Below are 22,252 nucleotides of genomic sequence, written 5' to 3'. Positions count from 1 at the left end.
ACTGTGGAACAGGAGAAGTAGTCCTTAATATTATTTATTACAGGAAAACTGGATCATTTAAAAAACAGATTTATTTGTTTCATTGTTATTTTATTTGAATAGGCAGTGGTACATAGGACCAATGCCTCTACATACAATGATTGTTTTGAAACATTCTTAAAGGGGAAGAGGTTTTTAGGGGACACCTTATCATTTGAGGATTGGTTACAACAATCATGGAGATGGTGATAAAGTATGATTGTTTTGGGTCAAATTATGGTGGAAAAACATTTCTACGTACCACTACAATTCAGTATTTGGAAGGTACACCCAAACACCCCTTTCGAATACCTTCCATTTAATGCATCAGAAAAAGCCATTTTGCGTTTGCAAATTGCCTGATTCTTCAGACCAGCCTTCTTGCAACTGCAATGATAGTTCGTACATCTTGCACGTAGGCAGAGCTTTTAAGGAGAAATTAAATAGTTCCTACGTTGCACAAAAATGAAGTGCTTCAAACAAACACATACTTTGCATGCACAGAGAAGAGGTGGAATATATGTAAGACTGAAGACAGAGGTGAAATGAAAAATAGATTGACTGCTTCGCTGCCAAGTTTTATACGCCATTTCTTCAGTGCAATACAAGAAAGCACCAAACAGTATAACAAAGTTGTCAATTCGTTTCATAGTCCATTCCCTTTGTTTAGTGCTGTGAAAGGAAGAGCCGAATTCCAAAATTGATCAATGATGTTTCAGAAATTTCCCAATGGGAATACCAAGCAGAGTGTTAAAAACTGCATTTACTCACAGGCTTTGAGAAGGAAACACTGAAATGCTATTAAAGTGCAATATCCAAGGGAACACTGACTCTGTCAAAGATGATCCAAATGGAATTGATGAAAAGTCCCAATTACAAACAACAGAATCAAAATAGGTTGAGGGGACACCCGGATTTGAACCAGGGACCTCTTGATCTGCAGTCAAATGCTATACCACTGAGCTATATCCCCAGCTTTTCAGTAAAATCAGAATGACAAAATATCAGTACATCATGAAAGAGTGTGAGGATCATACTAAGTTGTGCCAGAAAGTACAACCTTGAAACTGTGGAACAGGAGAAGTAGTCCTTAATATTATTTATTACAGGAAAACTGGATCATTTAAAAAACAGATTTATTTGTTTCATTGTTATTTTATTTGAATAGGCAGTGGTACATAGGACCAATGCCTCTACATACAATGATTGTTTTGAAACATTCTTAAAGGGGAAGAGGTTTTTAGGGGACACCTTATCATTTGAGGATTGGTTACAACAATCATGGAGATGGTGATAAAGTATGATTGTTTTGGGTCAAATTATGGTGGAAAAACATTTCTACGTACCACTACAATTCAGTATTTGGAAGGTACACCCAAACACCCCTTTCGAATACCTTCCATTTAATGCATCAGAAAAAGCCATTTTGCGTTTGCAAATTGCCTGATTCTTCAGACCAGCCTTCTTGCAACTGCAATGATAGTTCGTACATCTTGCACGTAGGCAGAGCTTTTAAGGAGAAATTAAATAGTTCCTACGTTGCACAAAAATGAAGTGCTTCAAACAAACACATACTTTGCATGCACAGAGAAGAGGTGGAATATATGTAAGACTGAAGACAGAGGTGAAATGAAAAATAGATTGACTGCTTCGCTGCCAAGTTTTATACGCCATTTCTTCAGTGCAATACAAGAAAGCACCAAACAGTATAACAAAGTTGTCAATTCGTTTCATAGTCCATTCCCTTTGTTTAGTGCTGTGAAAGGAAGAGCCGAATTCCAAAATTGATCAATGATGTTTCAGAAATTTCCCAATGGGAATACCAAGCAGAGTGTTAAAAACTGCATTTACTCACAGGCTTTGAGAAGGAAACACTGAAATGCTATTAAAGTGCAATATCCAAGGGAACACTGACTCTGTCAAAGATGATCCAAATGGAATTGATGAAAAGTCCCAATTACAAACAACAGAATCAAAATAGGTTGAGGGGACACCCGGATTTGAACCAGGGACCTCTTGATCTGCAGTCAAATGCTATACCACTGAGCTATATCCCCAGCTTTTCAGTAAAATCAGAATGACAAAATATCAGTACATCATGAAAGAGTGTGAGGATCATACTAAGTTGTGCCAGAAAGTACAACCTTGAAACTGTGGAACAGGAGAAGTAGTCCTTAATATTATTTATTAAAGGAAAACTGGATCATTTAAAAAACAGATTTATTTGTTTCATTGTTATTTTATTTGAATAGGCAGTGGTACATAGGACCAATGCCTCTACATACAATGATTGTTTTGAAACATTCTTAAAGGGGAAGAGGTTTTTACGGGACACCTTATCATTTGAGGATTGGATACAACAATCATGGAGATGGTGATAAAGTATGATTGTTTTGGGTCAAATTATGGTGGAAAAACATTTCTACGTACCACTACAATTCGGTATTTGGAAGGTACACCCAAACACCCCTTTCGAATACCTTCCATTTAATGCATCAGAAAAAGCCATTTTGCGTTTGCAAATGGCCTGATTCTTCAGACCAGCCTTCTTGCAACTGCAATGATAGTTCGTACATCTTGCACGTAGGCAGAGCTTTTAAGGAGAAATAAATAGTTCCTATGTTGCACAAAAATGAAGTGCTTCAAACAAACACATACTTTGCATGCACAGAGAAGAGGTGATATATATGTAAGACTGAAGACAGAGGTGAAATGAGAAATAGATTGACTGCTTCGCTGCCAAGTTTTATACGCCATTTCTTCAGTGCAATACAAGAAAGCACCAAACAGTATAAGAAAGTTGTCAATTGGTTTCATAGTCCATTCCCTTTGTTTAGTGCTGTGAAAGGAAGAGCCGAATTCCAAAATTGATCAATGATGTTTCAGAAATTTCCCAAAGGGAATACCAAGCCGAGTGTTAAAAACTGCATTTACTCACAGGCTATGAGCAGGAAACACTGAAATGCTTTTAAAGTGCAATATCCAAGGGAACACTGACTCTGTCAAAGATGATCCAAATGGAATTGATGAAAAGTCCCAATTACAAACAACAGAATCAAAATAGGGTGAGGGGACACCCGGTTTAGAACCAGGGACCTCTTGATCTGCAGTCAAATGCTCTACCACTGAGCTATATCCCCAGCTTTTCAGAAAAATCAGAATGACAAAATATCAGTACATCATGAAAGAGTGTGAGGATCAAACTAAGTTGTGCCAGAAAGTACAACCTTGAAACTGTGGAACAGGAAAAGTAGTCCTTAATATTATTTATTAAAGGAAAACTGGATCACTTAAAAAACAGATTTATTCGTTTCATTGTTATTTTATTTGAATAGGCAGTGGTACATAGGACCAATGCCCCTACATACAATGATTGTTTTGAAACATTCTTAAAGGGGAAGAGGTTTTTACGGGACACCTTATCATTTGAGGATTGGTTACCACAATCACGGAGATGGTGATGAAGTATGATTGTTTTGTGCCAAATTATGGTGGAAAAACATTTCTACGTACCACTAGAATTCGGTATTTGGAAGGTACACCCAAACACCCCTTTCGAATACCTTCCATTTAATACATCAGAAAAAGCCATTTTGCGTTTGCAAATGGCCTGATTCTTCAGACCAGCCTTCTTGCAACTGCAATGATAGTTCGTACATCTTGCACGTAGGCAGAGCTTTTAAGGAGAAATTAAATAGTTCCTACGTTGCACAAAAATGAAGTGCTTCAAACAAACACATACTTTGCATGCACAGAGAAGAGGTGGAATATATGTAAGACTGAAGACACAGGTGAAATGGGAAATATATTGACTGGTTCGCTGCCAAGTTTTATACACCAATTCTTCAGTGCAATACAAGAAAGCACCAAACAGTATAACAAAGATGTCAATTGGTTTCATAGTCCATTCCCTTTGTTTAGTGCTGTGAAAGGAAGAGCCGAATTCCAAAATTGATCAATGATGTTTCAGAAATTTCCCAAAGGGAATACCAAGCCGAGTGTTAAAAACTGCATTTACTCACAGGCTTTGAGCAGGAAACACTGAAATGCTATCAAAGTGCAATATCCAAGGGGACACTGACTCTGTCAAAGATGATCCAAATGGAATTGATGAAAAGACCAAATTACAAACAACAGAATCAAAATAGGGTGAGGGGACAACCGGATTTGAACGAGGGACCTCTTGATCTGCAGTCAAATGCTCTACCACTGAGCTATATCCCCAGCTATTCAGTAAAATCAGAATGACAAAATATCAGTACATCATGAAAGAGTGTGAGGATCATACTAAGTTGTGCCAGAAAGTACAACCTTGAAACTGTGGAACAGGAGAAGTAGTCCTTAATATTATTTATTAAAGGAAAACTGGATCATTTAAAAAACAGATTTATTTGTTTCATTGTTATTTTATTTGAATAGGCAGTGGTACATAGGACCAATGCCTCTACATACAATGATTGTTTTGAAACATTCTTAAAGGGGAAGAGGTTTTTACGGGACACCTTATCATTTGAGGATTGGTTACAACAATCATGGAGATGGTGATAAAGTATGATTGTTTTGGGTCAAATTATGGTGGAAAAACATTTCTACGTACCACTACAATTCAGTATTTGGAAGGTACACCCAAACACCCCTTTCGAATACCTTCCATTTAATGCATCAGAAAAAGCCATTTTGCGTTTGCAAATTGCCTGATTCTTCAGACCAGCCTTCTTGCAACTGCAATGATAGTTCGTACATCTTGCACGTAGGCAGAGCTTTTAAGGAGAAATTAAATAGTTCCTACGTTGCACAAAAATGAAGTGCTTCAAACAAACACATACTTTGCATGCACAGAGAAGAGGTGGAATATATGTAAGACTGAAGACAGAGGTGAAATGAGAAATAGATTGACTGCTTCGCTGCCAAGTTTTATACGCCATTTCTTCAGTGCAATATAAGAAAGCACCAAACAGTATAACAAAGTTGTCAATTCGTTTCATAGTCCATTGCCTTTGTTTAGTGCTGTGAAAGGAAGAGCCGAATTCCAAAATTGATCAATGATGTTTCAGAAATTTCCCAACGGGAATACCAAGCAGAGTGTTAAAAACTGCATTTACTCACAGGCTTTGAGCAGGAAACACTGAAATGCTATTAAAGTGCAATATCCAAGGGAACACTGACTCTGTCAAAGATAATCCAAATGAAATTGATGAAAAGTCCCAATTACAAACAACAGAATCAAAATAGGTTGAGGGGAGACCCGGATTTGAACCAGGGACCTCTTGATCTGCAGTCAAATGCTCTACCACTGAGCTATATCCCCAGCTTTGCAGTAACATCAGAATGACAAAATATCAGTACATCATGACAAAGTGTGAGGATCATAGTAAGTTGTTCCAAAAAGTACAACCTTGAAACTGTGGAACAGGAGAAGTGGTCCTTAATATTATTTATTAAAGGAAAACTGGATCATTTAAAAAACAGATTTATTTGTTTCATTGTTATTTTATTTGAATAGGCAGTGGTACATAGGACCAATGCCTCAACATACAATGATTGTTTTGAAACATTCTTAAAGGGGAAGATGTTTTTACGGGACACCTTATCATTTGAGGATTGGTTACCACAATCACTGAGATGGTGATGAAGTATGATTGTTTTGGGCAAAATTATGGTGGAAAAACATTTCTACGTACCACTACAATTCGGTATTTGGAAGGTACACCCAAACACCCCTTTCGAATACCTTCCATTTAATACATCAGAAAAAGCCATTTTGCGTTTGCAAATGGCCTGATTCTTCAGACCAGCCTTCTTGCTACTGCAATGATAGTTCGTACATCTTGCACGTAGGCAGAGCTTTTAAGGAGAAATTAAATAGTTCCTACGTTGCACAAAAATGAAGTGCTTCAAACAAACACATACTTTGCATGCACAGAGAAGAGGTGGAATATATGTACGACTGAAGACACAGGTGAAATGAGAAATAGATTGACTGCTTCGCTGCCAAGTTGTATACGTAATTTCTTCAGTCCAATACAAGAAAGCACAAAACAGTATAACAAAGTTGTCAATTGGTTTCGTAGTCCATTCCCTTTGTTTAGTGCTGTGAAAGGAAGAGCCGAATTCCAAAATTGATCAATGATGTTTTAGAAATTTCTCAAAGGGAATAACAAGCTGAGTGTTAAAAACTGCATTTACTCACAGGTTTTGAGCAGGAAACACTGAAATGCTGTTAAAGTGCAATATCCAAGGGAACACTGACTCTGTCAAAGATGATCCAAATGGAATTGATGAAAAGTCCCAATTACAAACAACAGAATCAAAATAGGGTGAGGGGACACCTGGATTTGAACCAGAGACCTCTTGATCTGCAGTCAAATGCTCTACCACTGAGCTATATCCCCAGCTTTTCAGTAAAATCTGAATGACAAAATATCAGTACATCATGAAAGAGTGTGAGAATCATACTAAGTTGTGCCAGAAAGTACAACCTTAAAACTGTGGAACAGGAGAAGTAGTCCTTAATATCATTTATTAAAGGAAAACTGGATCATTTAAAAAACAGATTTATTTGTTTCATTGTTATTTTATTTGAATAGGCAGTGGTACATAGGACCAATGCCTCAACATACAATGATTGTTTTGAAACATTCTTAAAGGGGAAGATGTTTTTACGGGACACCTTATCATTTGAGGATTGGTTACCACAATCACTGAGATGGTGATGAAGTATGATTGTTTTGGGCCAAATTATGGTGGAAAAACATTTCTACGTACCACTACAATTCGGTATTTGGAAGGTACACCCAAACACCCCTTTCGAATACCTTCCATTTAATACATCAGAAAAAGCCATTTTGCGTTTGCAAATGGCCTGATTCTTCAGACCAGCCTTCTTGCTACTGCAATGATAGTTCGTACATCTTGCACGTAGGTAGAGCTTTTAAGGAGAAATTAAATAGTTCCTACGTTGCACAAAAATGAAGTGCTTCAAACAAACACATACTTTGCATGCACAGAGAAGAGGTGGAATATATGTACGACTGAAGACACAGGTGAAATGAGAAATAGATTGACTGCTTCGCTGCCAAGTTGTATACGTAATTTCTTCAGTCCAATACAAGAAAGCACAAAACAGTATAACAAAGTTGTCAATTGGTTTCGTAGTCCATTCCCTTTGTTTCGTGCTGTGAAAGGAAGAGCCGAATTCCAAAATTGATCAATGATGTTTTAGAAATTTCTCAAAGGGAATAACAAGCTGAGTGTTAAAAACTGCATTTACTCACAGGTTTTGAGCAGGAAACACTGAAATGCTATTAAAGTGCAATATCCAAGGGAACACTGACTCTGTCAAAGATGATCCAAATGGAATTGATGAAAAGTCCCAATTACAAACAACAGAATCAAAATAGGGTGAGGGACACACGGATTTGAACCAGGGACCTCTTGATCTGCAGTCAAATGCTCTACCACTGAGCAATATCCCCAGCTTTGCAGTAAAATCAGAATGACAAAATATTAGTACATCATGAAAGAGTGTGAGAATCTTACTAAGTTGTGCCAGAAAGTACAACCTTGAAACTGTGGAACAGGAGAAGTAGTCCTTAATATTATTTATTAAAAGAACACTGGATCATTTAAAAAAACAGATTTATTTGTTTCATTGTTATTTTATTTGAATAGGCAGTGGTACATAGGACCAATGCCTCTACATACAATGATTGTTTTGAAACATTCTTAAAGGGGAAGAGGTTTTTATGGGACACCTTATCATTTGAGGATTGGTTACCACAATCACGGAGATGGTGATGAAGTATGATTGTTTTGGGCAAAATTATGGTGGACAAACATTTCTACGTACCACTACAATTCGGTATTTGGAAGGTACACCCAAACACCCATTTCGAATACCTTCCATTTAATACATCATAAAAAGCCACTTTGCGTTTGCAAATGGCCTGATTCTTCAGACCAGCCTTCTTGCAACTGCAATGATAGTTCGGACATCTTGAACGTAGGGAGAGCTTTTAAGGAGAAATTAAATAGTTCCTACGTTGCACAAAAATGAAGTGCTTCAAACAAACACATACTTTGCATGCACAGAGAAGAGGAGGAATATATGTAAGACTGAAGGCACAGGTGAAATGAGAAATAGATTGACTGCTTCGCTGCCAAGTTTTATACGCCATTTCTTCAGTGCAATACAAGAAAGCACCAAACAGTATAACAAAGTTGTCAATTGGTTTCATAGTCCATTCCCTTTGTTTAGTGCTGTGAAAGGAAGAGCCGAATTCCAAAATTGATCAATGATGTTTCAGAAATTTCCCAAAGGGAATACCAAGCCGAGTGTTAAAAACTGCATTTACTCACAGGTTTTGAGCAGGAAACACTGAAATGCTATTAAAGTGCAATATCCAAGGGAACACTGACTCTGTCAAAGATGATCCAAATGGAATTGATGAAAAGTCCCAATTACAAACAACAGAATCAAAATAGGGTGAGGGGACACCCGGATTTGAACCAGGGACATCTTGATCTGCAGTCAAATGCTCTACCACTGAGCTATATCCCCAGCTTTTCAGTAAAATCAGAATGACAAAATATCAGTACATCATGAAAGAGTGTGAGGATCATACTAAGTTGTGCCAGAAAGTACAACCTTGAAACTGTGGAACAGAAGAAGTAGTCCTTAATATTATTTATTAAAGGAAAACTGGATCATTTAAAAAACAGATTTATTTGTTTCATTGTTTTTTTATTTGAATAGGCAGTGGTACATAGGACCAATGCCTCTACATACAATGATTGTTTTGAAACATTCTTAAAGGGGTAGAGGTTTTTACGGGACACCTTATCATTTGAGGATTGGATACAACAATCATGGAGATGGTGATAAAGTATGATTGTTTTGGCCAAATTATGGTGGAAAAACAATTCTACGTACCACTACAATTCGGTATTTGGAAGGTACACCAAAACACCCCTTTCGAATACCTTCCATTTAATACATCAGAAAAAGCCATTTTGCGTTTGCAAATGGCCTGATTCTTCAGACCAGCCTTCTTGCAACTGCAATGATAGATCGTACATCTTGCACGTAGGCAGAGCTTTTAAGGAGAAATTAAATAGTTCCTACGTTGCACAAAAATGAAGTGCTTCAAACAAACACATACTTTGCATGCACAGAGAAGAGGTGAAATATATGTAAGACTGAAGACAGAGGTGAAATGAGAAATAGATTGACTGCTTCGGCGCCAAGTTTTATACGTCATTTCTTCAGTGCAATACTAGAAAGCACCAAACATTATAACAAAGTTGTCAATTGGTTTTATAGTCCATTCCCTTTGTTTAGTGCTGTGAAAGGAAGAGCGGAATTCCAAAATTGATCAATGTTGTTTCAGAAATTTCCCAAAGGGAATACTAAGCCGAGTGTTAAAAACTGCATTTACTCACCGGTTTTGAGAAGCAAACACTGTAATGCCATTAAAATGCAATATCCAAGGTAACACTGACTCTGTCAAAGATGATCCAAATGGAATTGATGGAAAGTCCCAATTACAAACAACAGAATCAAATAAGGGTGAGGGGACACCAGGATTTGAAACAGGGAGCTCTTGATCTGCAGTCAAATGCTATACCACTGAGCTATATCCCAAGCTTTTCAGTAAAATCAGAATGACAAAATATCAGTACATCATGAAAGAGTGTGAGGATCATACTAAGTTGTGCCAGAAAGTACAACCTTGAAACTGTGGAACAGGAGAAGTAGTCCTTAATATTATTTATTAAAGGAAAACTGGATCATTTAAAAAACAGATTTATTTGTTTCATTGTTATTTTATTTGAATAGGCAGTGGTACATAGGACCAATGCCTCTACATACAATGATTGTTTTGAAACATTCTTAAAGGGGAAGAGGTTTTTACGGGACACCTTATCATTTGAGGATTGTTACAACAATCATGGAGATGGTGATAAAGTATGATTGTTTTGGGTCAAATTATGGTGGAAAAACATTTCTACGTACCACTACAATTCGGTATTTGGAAGGTACACCCAAACACCCCTTTCGAATACCTTCCATTTAATGCATCAGAAAAAGCCATTTTGCGTTTGCAAATGGTCTGATTCTTCAGACCAGCATTCTTGCAACTGCAATGATAGTTTGTACATCTTGCACGTAGGCAGAGCTTTTAAGGAGAAATTAAATAGTTCCTATGTTGCACAAAAATGAAGTGCTTCAAACAAACACATACTTTGCATGCACAGAGAAGAGGTGGAATATATGTAAGACTGAAGACAGAGGTGAAATGAGAAATAGATTGACTGCTTCGCTGCCAAGTTTTATACGCCATTTCTTCAGTGCAATACAAGAAAGCACCAAACAGTATAAGAAAGTTGTCCATTGGTTTCATAGTCCATTCCCTTTGTTTAGTGCTGTGAAAGGAAGAGCCGAATTCCAAAATTGATCAATGATGTTTCAGAAATTTCCCAAAGGGAATACCAAGCCGAGTGTTAAAAACTGCATTTACTCACAGGCTATGAGCAGGAAACATTGAAATGCTTTTAAAGTGCAATATCCAAGGGAACACTGACTCTGTCAAAGATGATCCAAATGGAATTGATGAAAAGTCCCAATTACAAACAACAGAATCAAAATAGGGTGAGGGGACACCCGGATTAGAACCATGGACCTCTTGATCTGCAGTCAAATGCTCTACCACTGAGCTATATCCCCAGCTTTTCAGTAAAATCAGAATGACAAAATATCAGTACATCATGAAAGAGTGTGAGGATCAAACTAAGTTGTGCCAGAAAGTACAACCTTGAAACTGTGGAACAGGAAAAGTAGTACTTAATATTATTTATGAAAGGAAAACTGGATCATTTAAAAAACAGATTTATTTGTTTCATTGTTATTTTATTTGAATAGGCAGTGGTACATAGGACCAATTCCCCTACATACAATGATTGTTTTGAAACATTCTTAAAGGGGAAGAGGTTTTTACGGGACACCTTATCATTTGAGGATTGGTTACCACAATCACGGAGATGGTGATGAAGTATGATTGTTTTGGGCCAAATTATGGTGGAAAAACATTTCTACGTACCACTAGAATTCGGTATTTGGAAGGTACACCCAAACACCCCTTTCGAATACCTTCCATTTAATACATCAGAAAAAGCCATTTTGCGTTTGCAAATGGCCTGATTCTTCAGACCAGCCTTCTTGCAACTGCAATGATAGATCGTACATCTTGCACGTAGGCAGAGCTTTTAAGGAGAAATTAAATAGTTCCTACGTTGCACAAAAATGAAGTGCTTCAAACAAACACATACTTTGCATGCACAGAGAAGAGGTGAAATATATGTAAGACTGAAGACAGAGGTGAAATGAGAAATAGATTGACTGCTTCGCCGCCAAGTTTTATACGTCATTTCTTCAGTGCAATACTAGAAAGCACCAAACATTATAACAAAGTTGTCAATTGGTTTTATAGTCCATTCCCTTTGTTTAGTGCTGTGAAAGGAAGAGCGGAATTCCAAAATTGATCAATGTTGTTTCAGAAATTTCCCAAAGGGAATACCAAGCCGAGTGTTAAAAACTGCATTTACTCACAGGCTTTGAGCAGGAAACACTGAAATGCTATCAAAGTGCAATATCCAAGGGGACACTGACTCTGTCAAAGATGATCCAAATGGAATTGATGAAAAGACCAAATTACAAACAACAGAATCAAAATAGGGTGAGGGGACACCCAGATTTGAACGAGGGACCTCTTGATCTGCAGTCAAATGCTCTACCACTGAGCTATATCCCCAGCTTTTCAGTAAAATCAGATTGACAAAATATCAGTGCATCATGGAAGAGTGTGAGGATCATACTAAGTTGTGCCAGAAAGTACAACCTTGAAACTGTGGAACAGGAGAAGTAGTCCTTAATATTATTTATTACAGGAAAACTGGATCATTTAAAAAACAGATTTATTTGTTTCATTGTTATTTTATTTGAATAGGCAGTGGTACATAGGACCAATGCCTCTACATACAATGATTGTTTTGAAACATTCTTAAAGGGGAAGAGGTTTTTAGGGGACACCTTATCATTTGAGGATTGGTTACAACAATCATGGAGATGGTGATAAAGTATGATTGTTTTGGGTCAAATTATGGTGGAAAAACATTTCTACGTACCACTACAATTCAGTATTTGGAAGGTACACCCAAACACCCCTTTCGAATACCTTCCATTTAATGCATCAGAAAAAGCCATTTTGCGTTTGCAAATTGCCTGATTCTTCAGACCAGCCTTCTTGCAACTGCAATGATAGTTCGTACATCTTGCACGTAGGCAGAGCTTTTAAGGAGAAATTAAATAGTTCCTACGTTGCACAAAAATGAAGTGCTTCAAACAAACACATACTTTGCATGCACAGAGAAGAGGTGGAATATATGTAAGACTGAAGACAGAGGTGAAATGAGAAATAGATTGACTGCTTCGCTGCCAAGTTTTATACGCCATTTCTTCAGTGCAATACAAGAAAGCACCAAACAGTATAACAAAGTTGTCAATTCGTTTCATAGTCCATTCCCTTTGTTTAGTGCTGTGAAAGGAAGAGCCGAATTCCAAAATTGATCAATGATGTTTCAGAAATTTCCCAATGGGAATACCAAGCAGAGTGTTAAAAACTGCATTTACTCACAGGCTTTGAGAAGGAAACACTGAAATGCTATTAAAGTGCAATATCCAAGGGAACACTGACTCTGTCAAAGATGATCCAAATGGAATTGATGAAAAGTCCCAATTACAAACAACAGAATCAAAATAGGTTGAGGGGACACCCGGATTTGAACCAGGGACCTCTTGATCTGCAGTCAAATGCTATACCACTGAGCTATATCCCCAGCTTTTCAGTAAAATCAGAATGACAAAATATCAGTACATCATGAAAGAGTGTGAGGATCATACTAAGTTGTGCCAGAAAGTACAACCTTGAAACTGTGGAACAGGAGAAGTAGTCCTTAATATTATTTATTAAAGGAAAACTGGATCATTTAAAAAACAGATTTATTTGTTTCATTGTTATTTTATTTGAATAGGCAGTGGTACATAGGACCAATGCCTCTACATACAATGATTGTTTTGAAACATTCTTAAAGGGGAAGAGGTTTTTACGGGACACCTTATCATTTGAGGATTGGATACAACAATCATGGAGATGGTGATAAAGTATGATTGTTTTGGGTCAAATTATGGTGGAAAAACATTTCTACGTACCACTACAATTCGGTATTTGGAAGGTACACCCAAACACCCCTTTCGAATACCTTCCATTTAATGCATCAGAAAAAGCCATTTTGCGTTTGCAAATGGCCTGATTCTTCAGACCAGCCTTCTTGCAACTGCAATGATAGTTCGTACATCTTGCACGTAGGCAGAGCTTTTAAGGAGAAATAAATAGTTCCTATGTTGCACAAAAATGAAGTGCTTCAAACAAACACATACTTTGCATGCACAGAGAAGAGGTGGAATATATGTAAGACTGAAGACAGAGGTGAAATGAGAAATAGATTGACTGCTTCGCTGCCAAGTTTTATACGCCATTTCTTCAGTGCAATACAAGAAAGCACCAAACAGTATAAGAAAGTTGTCAATTGGTTTCATAGTCCATTCCCTTTGTTTAGTGCTGTGAAAGGAAGAGCCGAATTCCAAAATTGATCAATGATGTTTCAGAAATTTCCCAAAGGGAATACCAAGCCGAGTGTTAAAAACTGCATTTACTCACAGGCTATGAGCAGGAAACACTGAAATGCTTTTAAAGTGCAATATCCAAGGGAACACTGACTCTGTCAAAGATGATCCAAATGGAATTGATGAAAAGTCCCAATTACAAACAACAGAATCAAAATAGGGTGAGGGGACACCCGGTTTAGAACCAGGGACCTCTTGATCTGCAGTCAAATGCTCTACCACTGAGCTATATCCCCAGCTTTTCAGAAAAATCAGAATGACAAAATATCAGTACATCATGAAAGAGTGTGAGGATCAAACTAAGTTGTGCCAGAAAGTACAACCTTGAAACTGTGGAACAGGAAAAGTAGTCCTTAATATTATTTATTAAAGGAAAACTGGATCACTTAAAAAACAGATTTATTCGTTTCATTGTTATTTTATTTGAATAGGCAGTGGTACATAGGACCAATGCCCCTACATACAATGATTGTTTTGAAACATTCTTAAAGGGGAAGAGGTTTTTACGGGACACCTTATCATTTGAGGATTGGTTACCACAATCACGGAGATGGTGATGAAGTATGATTGTTTTGTGCCAAATTATGGTGGAAAAACATTTCTACGTACCACTAGAATTCGGTATTTGGAAGGTACACCCAAACACCCCTTTCGAATACCTTCCATTTAATACATCAGAAAAAGCCATTTTGCGTTTGCAAATGGCCTGATTCTTCAGACCAGCCTTCTTGCAACTGCAATGATAGTTCGTACATCTTGCACGTAGGCAGAGCTTTTAAGGAGAAATTAAATAGTTCCTACGTTGCACAAAAATGAAGTGCTTCAAACAAACACATACTTTGCATGCACAGAGAAGAGGTGGAATATATGTAAGACTGAAGACACAGGTGAAATGGGAAATATATTGACTGGTTCGCTGCCAAGTTTTATACACCAATTCTTCAGTGCAATACAAGAAAGCACCAAACAGTATAACAAAGATGTCAATTGGTTTCATAGTCCATTCCCTTTGTTTAGTGCTGTGAAAGGAAGAGCCGAATTCCAAAATTGATCAATGATGTTTCAGAAATTTCCCAAAGGGAATACCAAGCCGAGTGTTAAAAACTGCATTTACTCACAGGATTTGAGCAGGAAACACTGAAATGCTATCAAAGTGCAATATCCAAGGGGACACTGACTCTGTCAAAGATGATCCAAATGGAATTGATGAAAAGACCAAATTACAAACAACAGAATCAAAATAGGGTGAGGGGACACCTGGATTTGAACCAGAGACCTCTTGATCTGCAGTCAAATGCTCTACCACTGAGCTATATCCCCAGCTGTTCAGTAAAATCTGAATGACAAAATATCAGTACATCATGAAAGAGTGTGAGAATCATACTAAGTTGTGCCAGAAAGTACAACCTTAAAACTGTGGAACAGGAGAAGTAGTCCTTAATATCATTTATTAAAGGAAAACTGGATCATTTAAAAAACAGATTTATTTGTTTCATTGTTATTTTATTTGAATAGGCAGTGGTACATAGGACCAATGCCTCAACATACAATGATTGTTTTGAAACATTCTTAAAGGGGAAGATGTTTTTACGGGACACCTTATCATTTGAGGATTGGTTACCACAATCACTGAGATGGTGATGAAGTATGATTGTTTTGGGCCAAATTATGGTGGAAAAACATTTCTACGTACCACTACAATTCGGTATTTGGAAGGTACACCCAAACACCCCTTTCGAATACCTTCCATTTAATACATCAGAAAAAGCCATTTTGCGTTTGCAAATGGCCTGATTCTTCAGACCAGCCTTCTTGCTACTGCAATGATAGTTCGTACATCTTGCACGTAGGTAGAGCTTTTAAGGAGAAATTAAATAGTTCCTACGTTGCACAAAAATGAAGTGCTTCAAACAAACACATACTTTGCATGCACAGAGAAGAGGTGGAATATATGTAAGACTGAAGACACAGGTGAAATGAGAAATAGTTGACTGTTTTGCTGCCAAGTTTTATACGCCATTTCTTCAGTGCAATACAAGAAAGCACCAAACAGTATAACAAAGTTGTCAATTGGTTTCATAGTCCATTCCCTTTGTTTCGTGCTGTGAAAGGAAGAGCCGAATTCCAAAATTGATCAATGATGTTTCAGAAATTTCCCAAAGGGAATAACAAGCTGATTGTTAAAAACTGCATTTACTCACAGGTTTTGAGCAGGAAACACTGAAATGCTATTAAAGTGCAATATCCAAGGGAACACTGACTCTGTCAAAGATGATCCAAATGGAATTGATGAAAAGTCCCAATTACAAACAACAGAATCAAAATAGGGTGAGGGACACACGGATTTGAACCAGGGACCTCTTGATCTGCAGTCAAATGCTCTACCACTGAGCAATATCCCCAGCTTTGCAGTAAAATCAGAATGACAAAATATTAGTACATCATGAAAGAGTGTGAGAATCTTACTAAGTTGTGCCAGAAAGTACAACCTTGAAACTGTGGAACAGGAGAAGTAGTCCTTAATATTATTTATTAAAAGAACACTGGATCATTTAAAAAAACAGATTTATTTGTTTCATTGTTATTTTATTTGAATAGGCAGTGGTACATAGGACCAATGCCTCTACATACAATGATTGTTTTGAAACATTCTTAAAGGGGAAGAGGTTTTTATGGGACACCTTATCATTTGAGGATTGGTTACCACAATCACGGAGATGGTGATGAAGTATGATTGTTTTGGGCAAAATTATGGTGGACAAACATTTCTACGTACCACTACAATTCGGTATTTGGAAGGTACACCCAAACACCCATTTCGAATACCTTCCATTTAATACATCATAAAAAGCCACTTTGCGTTTGCAAATGGCCTGATTCTTCAGACCAGCCTTCTTGCAACTGCAATGATAGTTCGGACATCTTGAACGTAGGGAGAGCTTTTAAGGAGAAATTAAACAGTTCCTACGTTGCACAAAAATGAAGTGCTTCAAACAAACACATACTTTGCATGCACAGAGAAGAGGAGGAATATATGTAAGACTGAAGGCACAGGTGAAATGAGAAATAGATTGACTGCTTCGCTGCCAAGTTTTATACGCCATTTCTTCAGTGCAATACAAGAAAGCACCAAACAGTATAACAAAGTTGTCAATTGGTTTCATAGTCCATTCCCTTTGTTTAGTGCTGTGAAAGGAAGAGCCGAATTCCAAAATTGATCAATGATGTTTCAGAAATTTCCCAAAGGGAATACCAAGCCGAGTGTTAAAAACTGCATTTACTCACAGGTTTTGAGCAGGAAACACTGAAATGCTATTAAAGTGCAATATCCAAGGGAACACTGACTCTGTCAAAGATGATCCAAATGGAATTGATGAAAAGTCCCAATTACAAACAACAGAATCAAAATAGGGTGAGGGGACACCCGGATTTGAACCAGGGACATCTTGATCTGCAGTCAAATGCTCTACCACTGAGCTATATCCCCAGCTTTTCAGTAAAATCAGAATGACAAAATATCAGTACATCATGAAAGAGTGTGAGGATCATACTAAGTTGTGCCAGAAAGTACAACCTTGAAACTGTGGAACAGAAGAAGTAGTCCTTAATATTATTTATTAAAGGAAAACTGGATCATTTAAAAAACAGATTTATTTGTTTCATTGTTATTTTATTTGAATAGGCAGTGGTACATAGGACCAATGCCTCTACATACAATGATTGTTTTGAAACATTCTTAAAGGGAAAGAAGTTTTTACGGGACACCTTATCATTTGAGGATTGGTTACCACAATCACGGAGATGGTGATGAAGTATGATTGTTTTGGGCCAAATTATGGTGGAAAAACATTTCTACGTACCACTACAATTCGGTATTTGGAAGGAACACCCAAACACCCCTTTCGAATACCTTCCATTTAATACATCAGAAAAAGCCATTTTGCGTTTGCAAATGGCCTGATTCTTCAGACCAGCCTTCTTGCAACTGCAATGATAGTTCGTACATCTTGCACATAGGCAGAGCTTTTAAGGAGAAATTAAATAGTTCCCATGTTGCACAAAAATGAAGTGCTTCAAACAAACACATACTTTGCATGCACAGAGAAGAGGTGGAATATATGTAAGACTGAAGACACAGGTGAAATGAGAAATAGATTGACTGCTTCGCTGCCAAGTTTTGTACGCCATTTCTTCACTGCAATACAAGAAAGCACCAAACAGTATAACAAAGTTGTCAATTGGTTTCATAGTCCATTCCCTTTGTTTAGTGCTGTGAAAGGAAGAACCGAATTCCAAAATTGATCAATGATATTTCAGAAATTTCACAAAGGCAATAACAAGCCGAGTGTTAAAAACTGCATTTACTCACAGGTTTTGAGAAGCAAACACTGTAATGCCATTAAAATGCAATATCCAAGGGAACACTGACTCTGTCAAAGATGATCCAAATGGAATTGATGGAAAGTCCCAATTACAAACAACAGAATCAAATAAGGGTGAGGGGACACCAGGATTTGAAACAGGGAGCTCTTGATCTGCAGTCAAATGCTATACCACTGAGCTATATCCCAAGCTTTTCAGTAAAATCAGAATGACAAAATATCAGTACATCATGAAAGAGTGTGAGGATCATACTAAGTTGTGCCAGAAAGTACAACCTTGAAACTGTGGAACAGGAGAAGTAGTCCTTAATATTATTTATTAAAGGAAAACTGGATCATTTAAAAAACAGATTTATTTGTTTCATTGTTATTTTATTTGAATAGGCAGTGGTACATAGGACCAATGCCTCTACATACAATGATTGTTTTGAAACATTCTTAAAGGGGAAGAGGTTTTTACGGGACACCTTATCATTTGAGGATTGGTTACAACAATCATGGAGATGGTGATAAAGTATGATTGTTTTGGGTCAAATTATGGTGGAAAAAAATTTCTACGTACCACTACAATTCGGTATTTGGAAGGTACACCCAAACACCCCTTTCGAATACCTTCCATTTAATGCATCAGAAAAAGCCATTTTGCGTTTGCAAATTGCCTGATTCTTCAGACCAGCATTCTTGCAACTGCAATGATAGTTTGTACATCTTGCACGTAGGCAGAGCTTTTAAGGAGAAATTAAATAGTTCCTATGATGCACAAAAATGAAGTGCTTCAAACAAACACATACTTTGCATGCACAGAGAAGAGGTGGAATATATGTAAGACTGAAGACAGAGGTGAAATGAGAAATAGATTGACTGCTTCGCTGCCAAGTTTTATACGCCATTTCTTCAGTGCAATACAAGAAAGCACCAAACAGTATAAGAAAGTTGTCCATTGGTTTCATAGTCCATTCCCTTTGTTTAGTGCTGTGAAAGGAAGAGCCGAATTCCAAAATTGATCAATGATGTTTCAGAAATTTCCCAAAGGGAATACCAAGCCGAGTGTTAAAAACTGCATTTACTCACAGGCTATGAGCAGGAAACATTGAAATGCTTTTAAAGTGCAATATCCAAGGGAACACTGACTCTGTCAAAGATGATCCAAATGGAATTGATGAAAAGTCCCAATTACAAACAACAGAATCAAAATAGGGTGAGGGGACACCCGGATTAGAACCATGGACCTCTTGATCTGCAGTCAAATGCTCTACCACTGAGCTATATCCCCAGCTTTTCAGTAAAATCAGAATGACAAAATATCAGTACATCATGAAAGAGTGTGAGGATCAAACTAAGTTGTGCCAGAAAGTACAACCTTGAAACTGTGGAACAGGAAAAGTAGTACTTAATATTATTTATGAAAGGAAAACTGGATCATTTAAAAAACAGATTTATTTGTTTCATTGTTATTTTATTTGAATAGGCAGTGGTACATAGGACCAATTCCCCTACATACAATGATTGTTTTGAAACATTCTTAAAGGGGAAGAGGTTTTTACGGGACACCTTATCATTTGAGGATTGGTTACCACAATCACGGAGATGGTGATGAAGTATGATTGTTTTGGGCCAAATTATGGTGGAAAAACATTTCTACGTACCACTAGAATTCGGTATTTGGAAGGTACACCCAAACACCCCTTTCGAATACCTTCCATTTAATACATCAGAAAAAGCCATTTTGCGTTTGCAAATGGCCTGATTCTTCAGACCAGCCTTCTTGCAACTGCAATGATAGATCGTACATCTTGCACGTAGCCAGAGCTTTTAAGGAGAAATTAAATAGTTCCTACGTTGCACAAAAATGAAGTGCTTCAAACAAACACATACTTTGCATGCACAGAGAAGAGGTGAAATATATGTAAGACTGAAGACAGAGGTGAAATGAGAAATAGATTGACTGCTTCGCCGCCAAGTTTTATACGTCATTTCTTCAGTGCAATACTAGAAAGCACCAAACATTATAACAAAGTTGTCAATTGGTTTTATAGTCCATTCCCTTTGTTTAGTGCTGTGAAAGGAAGAGCGGAATTCCAAAATTGATCAATGTTGTTTCAGAAATTTCCCAAAGGGAATACCAAGCCGAGTGTTAAAAACTGCATTTACTCACAGGCTTTGAGCAGGAAACACTGAAATGCTATCAAAGTGCAATATCCAAGGGGACACTGACTCTGTCAAAGATGATCCAAATGGAATTGATGAAAAGACCAAATTACAAACAACAGAATCAAAATAGGGTGAGGGGACACCCAGATTTGAACGAGGGACCTCTTGATCTGCAGTCAAATGCTCTACCACTGAGCTATATCCCCAGCTTTTCAGTAAAATCAGATTGACAAAATATCAGTACATCATGAAAGAGTGTGAGGATCATACTAAGTTGTGCCAGAAAGTACAACCTTGAAACTGTGGAACAGGAGAAGTAGTCCTTAATATTATTTATTACAGGAAAACTGGATCATTTAAAAAACAGATTTATTTGTTTCATTGTTATTTTATTTGAATAGGCAGTGGTACATAGGACCAATGCCTCTACATACAATGATTGTTTTGAAACATTCTTAAAGGGGAAGAGGTTTTTACGGGACACCTTATCATTTGAGGATTGGTTACAACAATCATGGAGATGGTGATAAAGTATGATTGTTTTGGGTCAAATTATGGTGGAAAAACATTTCTACGTACCACTACAATTCAGTATTTGGAAGGTACACCCAAACACCCCTTTTGAATACCTTCCATTTAATGCATCAGAAAAAGCCATTTTGCGTTTGCAAATTGCCTGATTCTTCAGACCAGCCTTCTTGCAACTGCAATGATAGTTCGTACATCTTGCACGTAGGCAGAGCTTTTAAGGAGAAATTAAATAGTTCCTACGTTGCACAAAAATGAAGTGCTTCAAACAAACACATACTTTGCATGCACAGAGAAGAGGTGGAATATATGTAAGACTGAAGACAGAGGTGAAATGAGAAATAGATTGACTGCTTCGCTGCCAAGTTTTATACGCCATTTCTTCAGTGCAATACAAGAAAGCACCAAACAGTATAACAAAGTTGTCAATTCGTTTCATAGTCCATTCCCTTTGTTTAGTGCTGTGAAAGGAAGAGCCGAATTCCCAAATTGATCAATGATGTTTCAGAAATTTCCCAATGGGAATACCAAGCAGAGTGTTAAAAACTGCATTTACTCACAGGCTTTGAGCAGGAAACACTGAAATGCTATTAAAGTGCAATATCCAAGGGAACACTGACTCTGTCAAAGATGATCCAAATGGAATTGATGAAAAGTCCCAATTACAAACAACAGAATCAAAATAGGGTGAGAGAACACCCGGATTAGAACCAGGGAACTCTTGATCTGCAGTCAAATGCTCTACCACTGAGCTATATCCCAAGCTTTTCAGTTAAATCAGAATGACAAAATATCAGTACATCATGAAAGAGTGTGAGGATCATACTAAGTTGTGGTAGAAAGTACAACCTTGAAACTGTGGAACAGGAGAAGTAGTCCTTAATATTATTAATTAAAGGAAAACTGGATCATTTAAAAAACAGATTTATTTGTTTCATTGTTATTTTATTTGAATAGGCAGTGGTACATAGGACCAATGCCTCTACATACAATGATTGTTTTGAAACATTCTTAAAGGGGTAGAGGTTTTTACGGGACACCTTATCATTTGAGGATTGGATACAACAATCATGGAGATGGTGATAAAGTATGATTGTTTTGGCCAAATTATGGTGGAAAAACAATTCTACGTACCACTACAATTCGGTATTTGGAAGGTACACCAAAACACCCCTTTCGAATACCTTCCATTTAATACATCAGAAAAAGCCATTTTGCGTTTGCAAATGGCCTGATTCTTCAGACCAGCCTTCTTGCAACTGCAATGATAGATCGTACATCTTGCACGTAGGCAGAGCTTTTAAGGAGAAATTAAATAGTTCCTACGTTGCACAAAAATGAAGTGCTTCAAACAAACACATACTTTGCATGCACAGAGAAGAGGTGAAATATATGTAAGACTGAAGACAGAGGTGAAATGAGAAATAGATTG

At 37.3% G+C, this 22,252-nt stretch overlaps 8 non-coding genes across 8 annotated transcripts; all 8 read right to left on the bottom strand.

Moving 5' to 3' along the window:
* Positions 1-919: 919 nt before the first annotated feature.
* Positions 920-991, bottom strand: TRNAC-GCA (transfer RNA cysteine (anticodon GCA)). Its single transcript has one exon. It is a non-coding gene; the product is annotated as a tRNA-Cys (tRNA).
* A 1,012-nt stretch (positions 992-2,003) lies between these two features.
* Positions 2,004-2,075, bottom strand: TRNAC-GCA (transfer RNA cysteine (anticodon GCA)). The gene has a single exon. It is a non-coding gene; the product is annotated as a tRNA-Cys (tRNA).
* A 3,179-nt stretch (positions 2,076-5,254) lies between these two features.
* TRNAC-GCA (transfer RNA cysteine (anticodon GCA)) lies at positions 5,255-5,326 on the bottom strand. The gene has a single exon. It is a non-coding gene; the product is annotated as a tRNA-Cys (tRNA).
* A 1,012-nt stretch (positions 5,327-6,338) lies between these two features.
* Positions 6,339-6,410, bottom strand: TRNAC-GCA (transfer RNA cysteine (anticodon GCA)). The gene has a single exon. It is a non-coding gene; the product is annotated as a tRNA-Cys (tRNA).
* Positions 6,411-8,506: 2,096 nt separating this feature from the next.
* Positions 8,507-8,578, bottom strand: TRNAC-GCA (transfer RNA cysteine (anticodon GCA)). Its single transcript has one exon. It is a non-coding gene; the product is annotated as a tRNA-Cys (tRNA).
* Positions 8,579-12,840: 4,262 nt separating this feature from the next.
* Positions 12,841-12,912, bottom strand: TRNAC-GCA (transfer RNA cysteine (anticodon GCA)). The gene has a single exon. It is a non-coding gene; the product is annotated as a tRNA-Cys (tRNA).
* Positions 12,913-15,007: 2,095 nt separating this feature from the next.
* TRNAC-GCA (transfer RNA cysteine (anticodon GCA)) lies at positions 15,008-15,079 on the bottom strand. Its single transcript has one exon. It is a non-coding gene; the product is annotated as a tRNA-Cys (tRNA).
* A 2,095-nt stretch (positions 15,080-17,174) lies between these two features.
* Positions 17,175-17,246, bottom strand: TRNAC-GCA (transfer RNA cysteine (anticodon GCA)). Its single transcript has one exon. It is a non-coding gene; the product is annotated as a tRNA-Cys (tRNA).
* Between the last annotated feature and the right edge of the window lie 5,006 nt (positions 17,247-22,252).

This window comes from Lissotriton helveticus, chromosome 1_2 (assembly GCF_964261635.1).
Source record: "Lissotriton helveticus chromosome 1_2, aLisHel1.1, whole genome shotgun sequence".
Lineage (NCBI taxonomy): Eukaryota > Metazoa > Chordata > Amphibia > Caudata > Salamandridae > Lissotriton > Lissotriton helveticus.
Note: the sequence above shows the minus strand (reverse complement) of the source record. Positions and strands in the feature narration are given on the sequence as shown.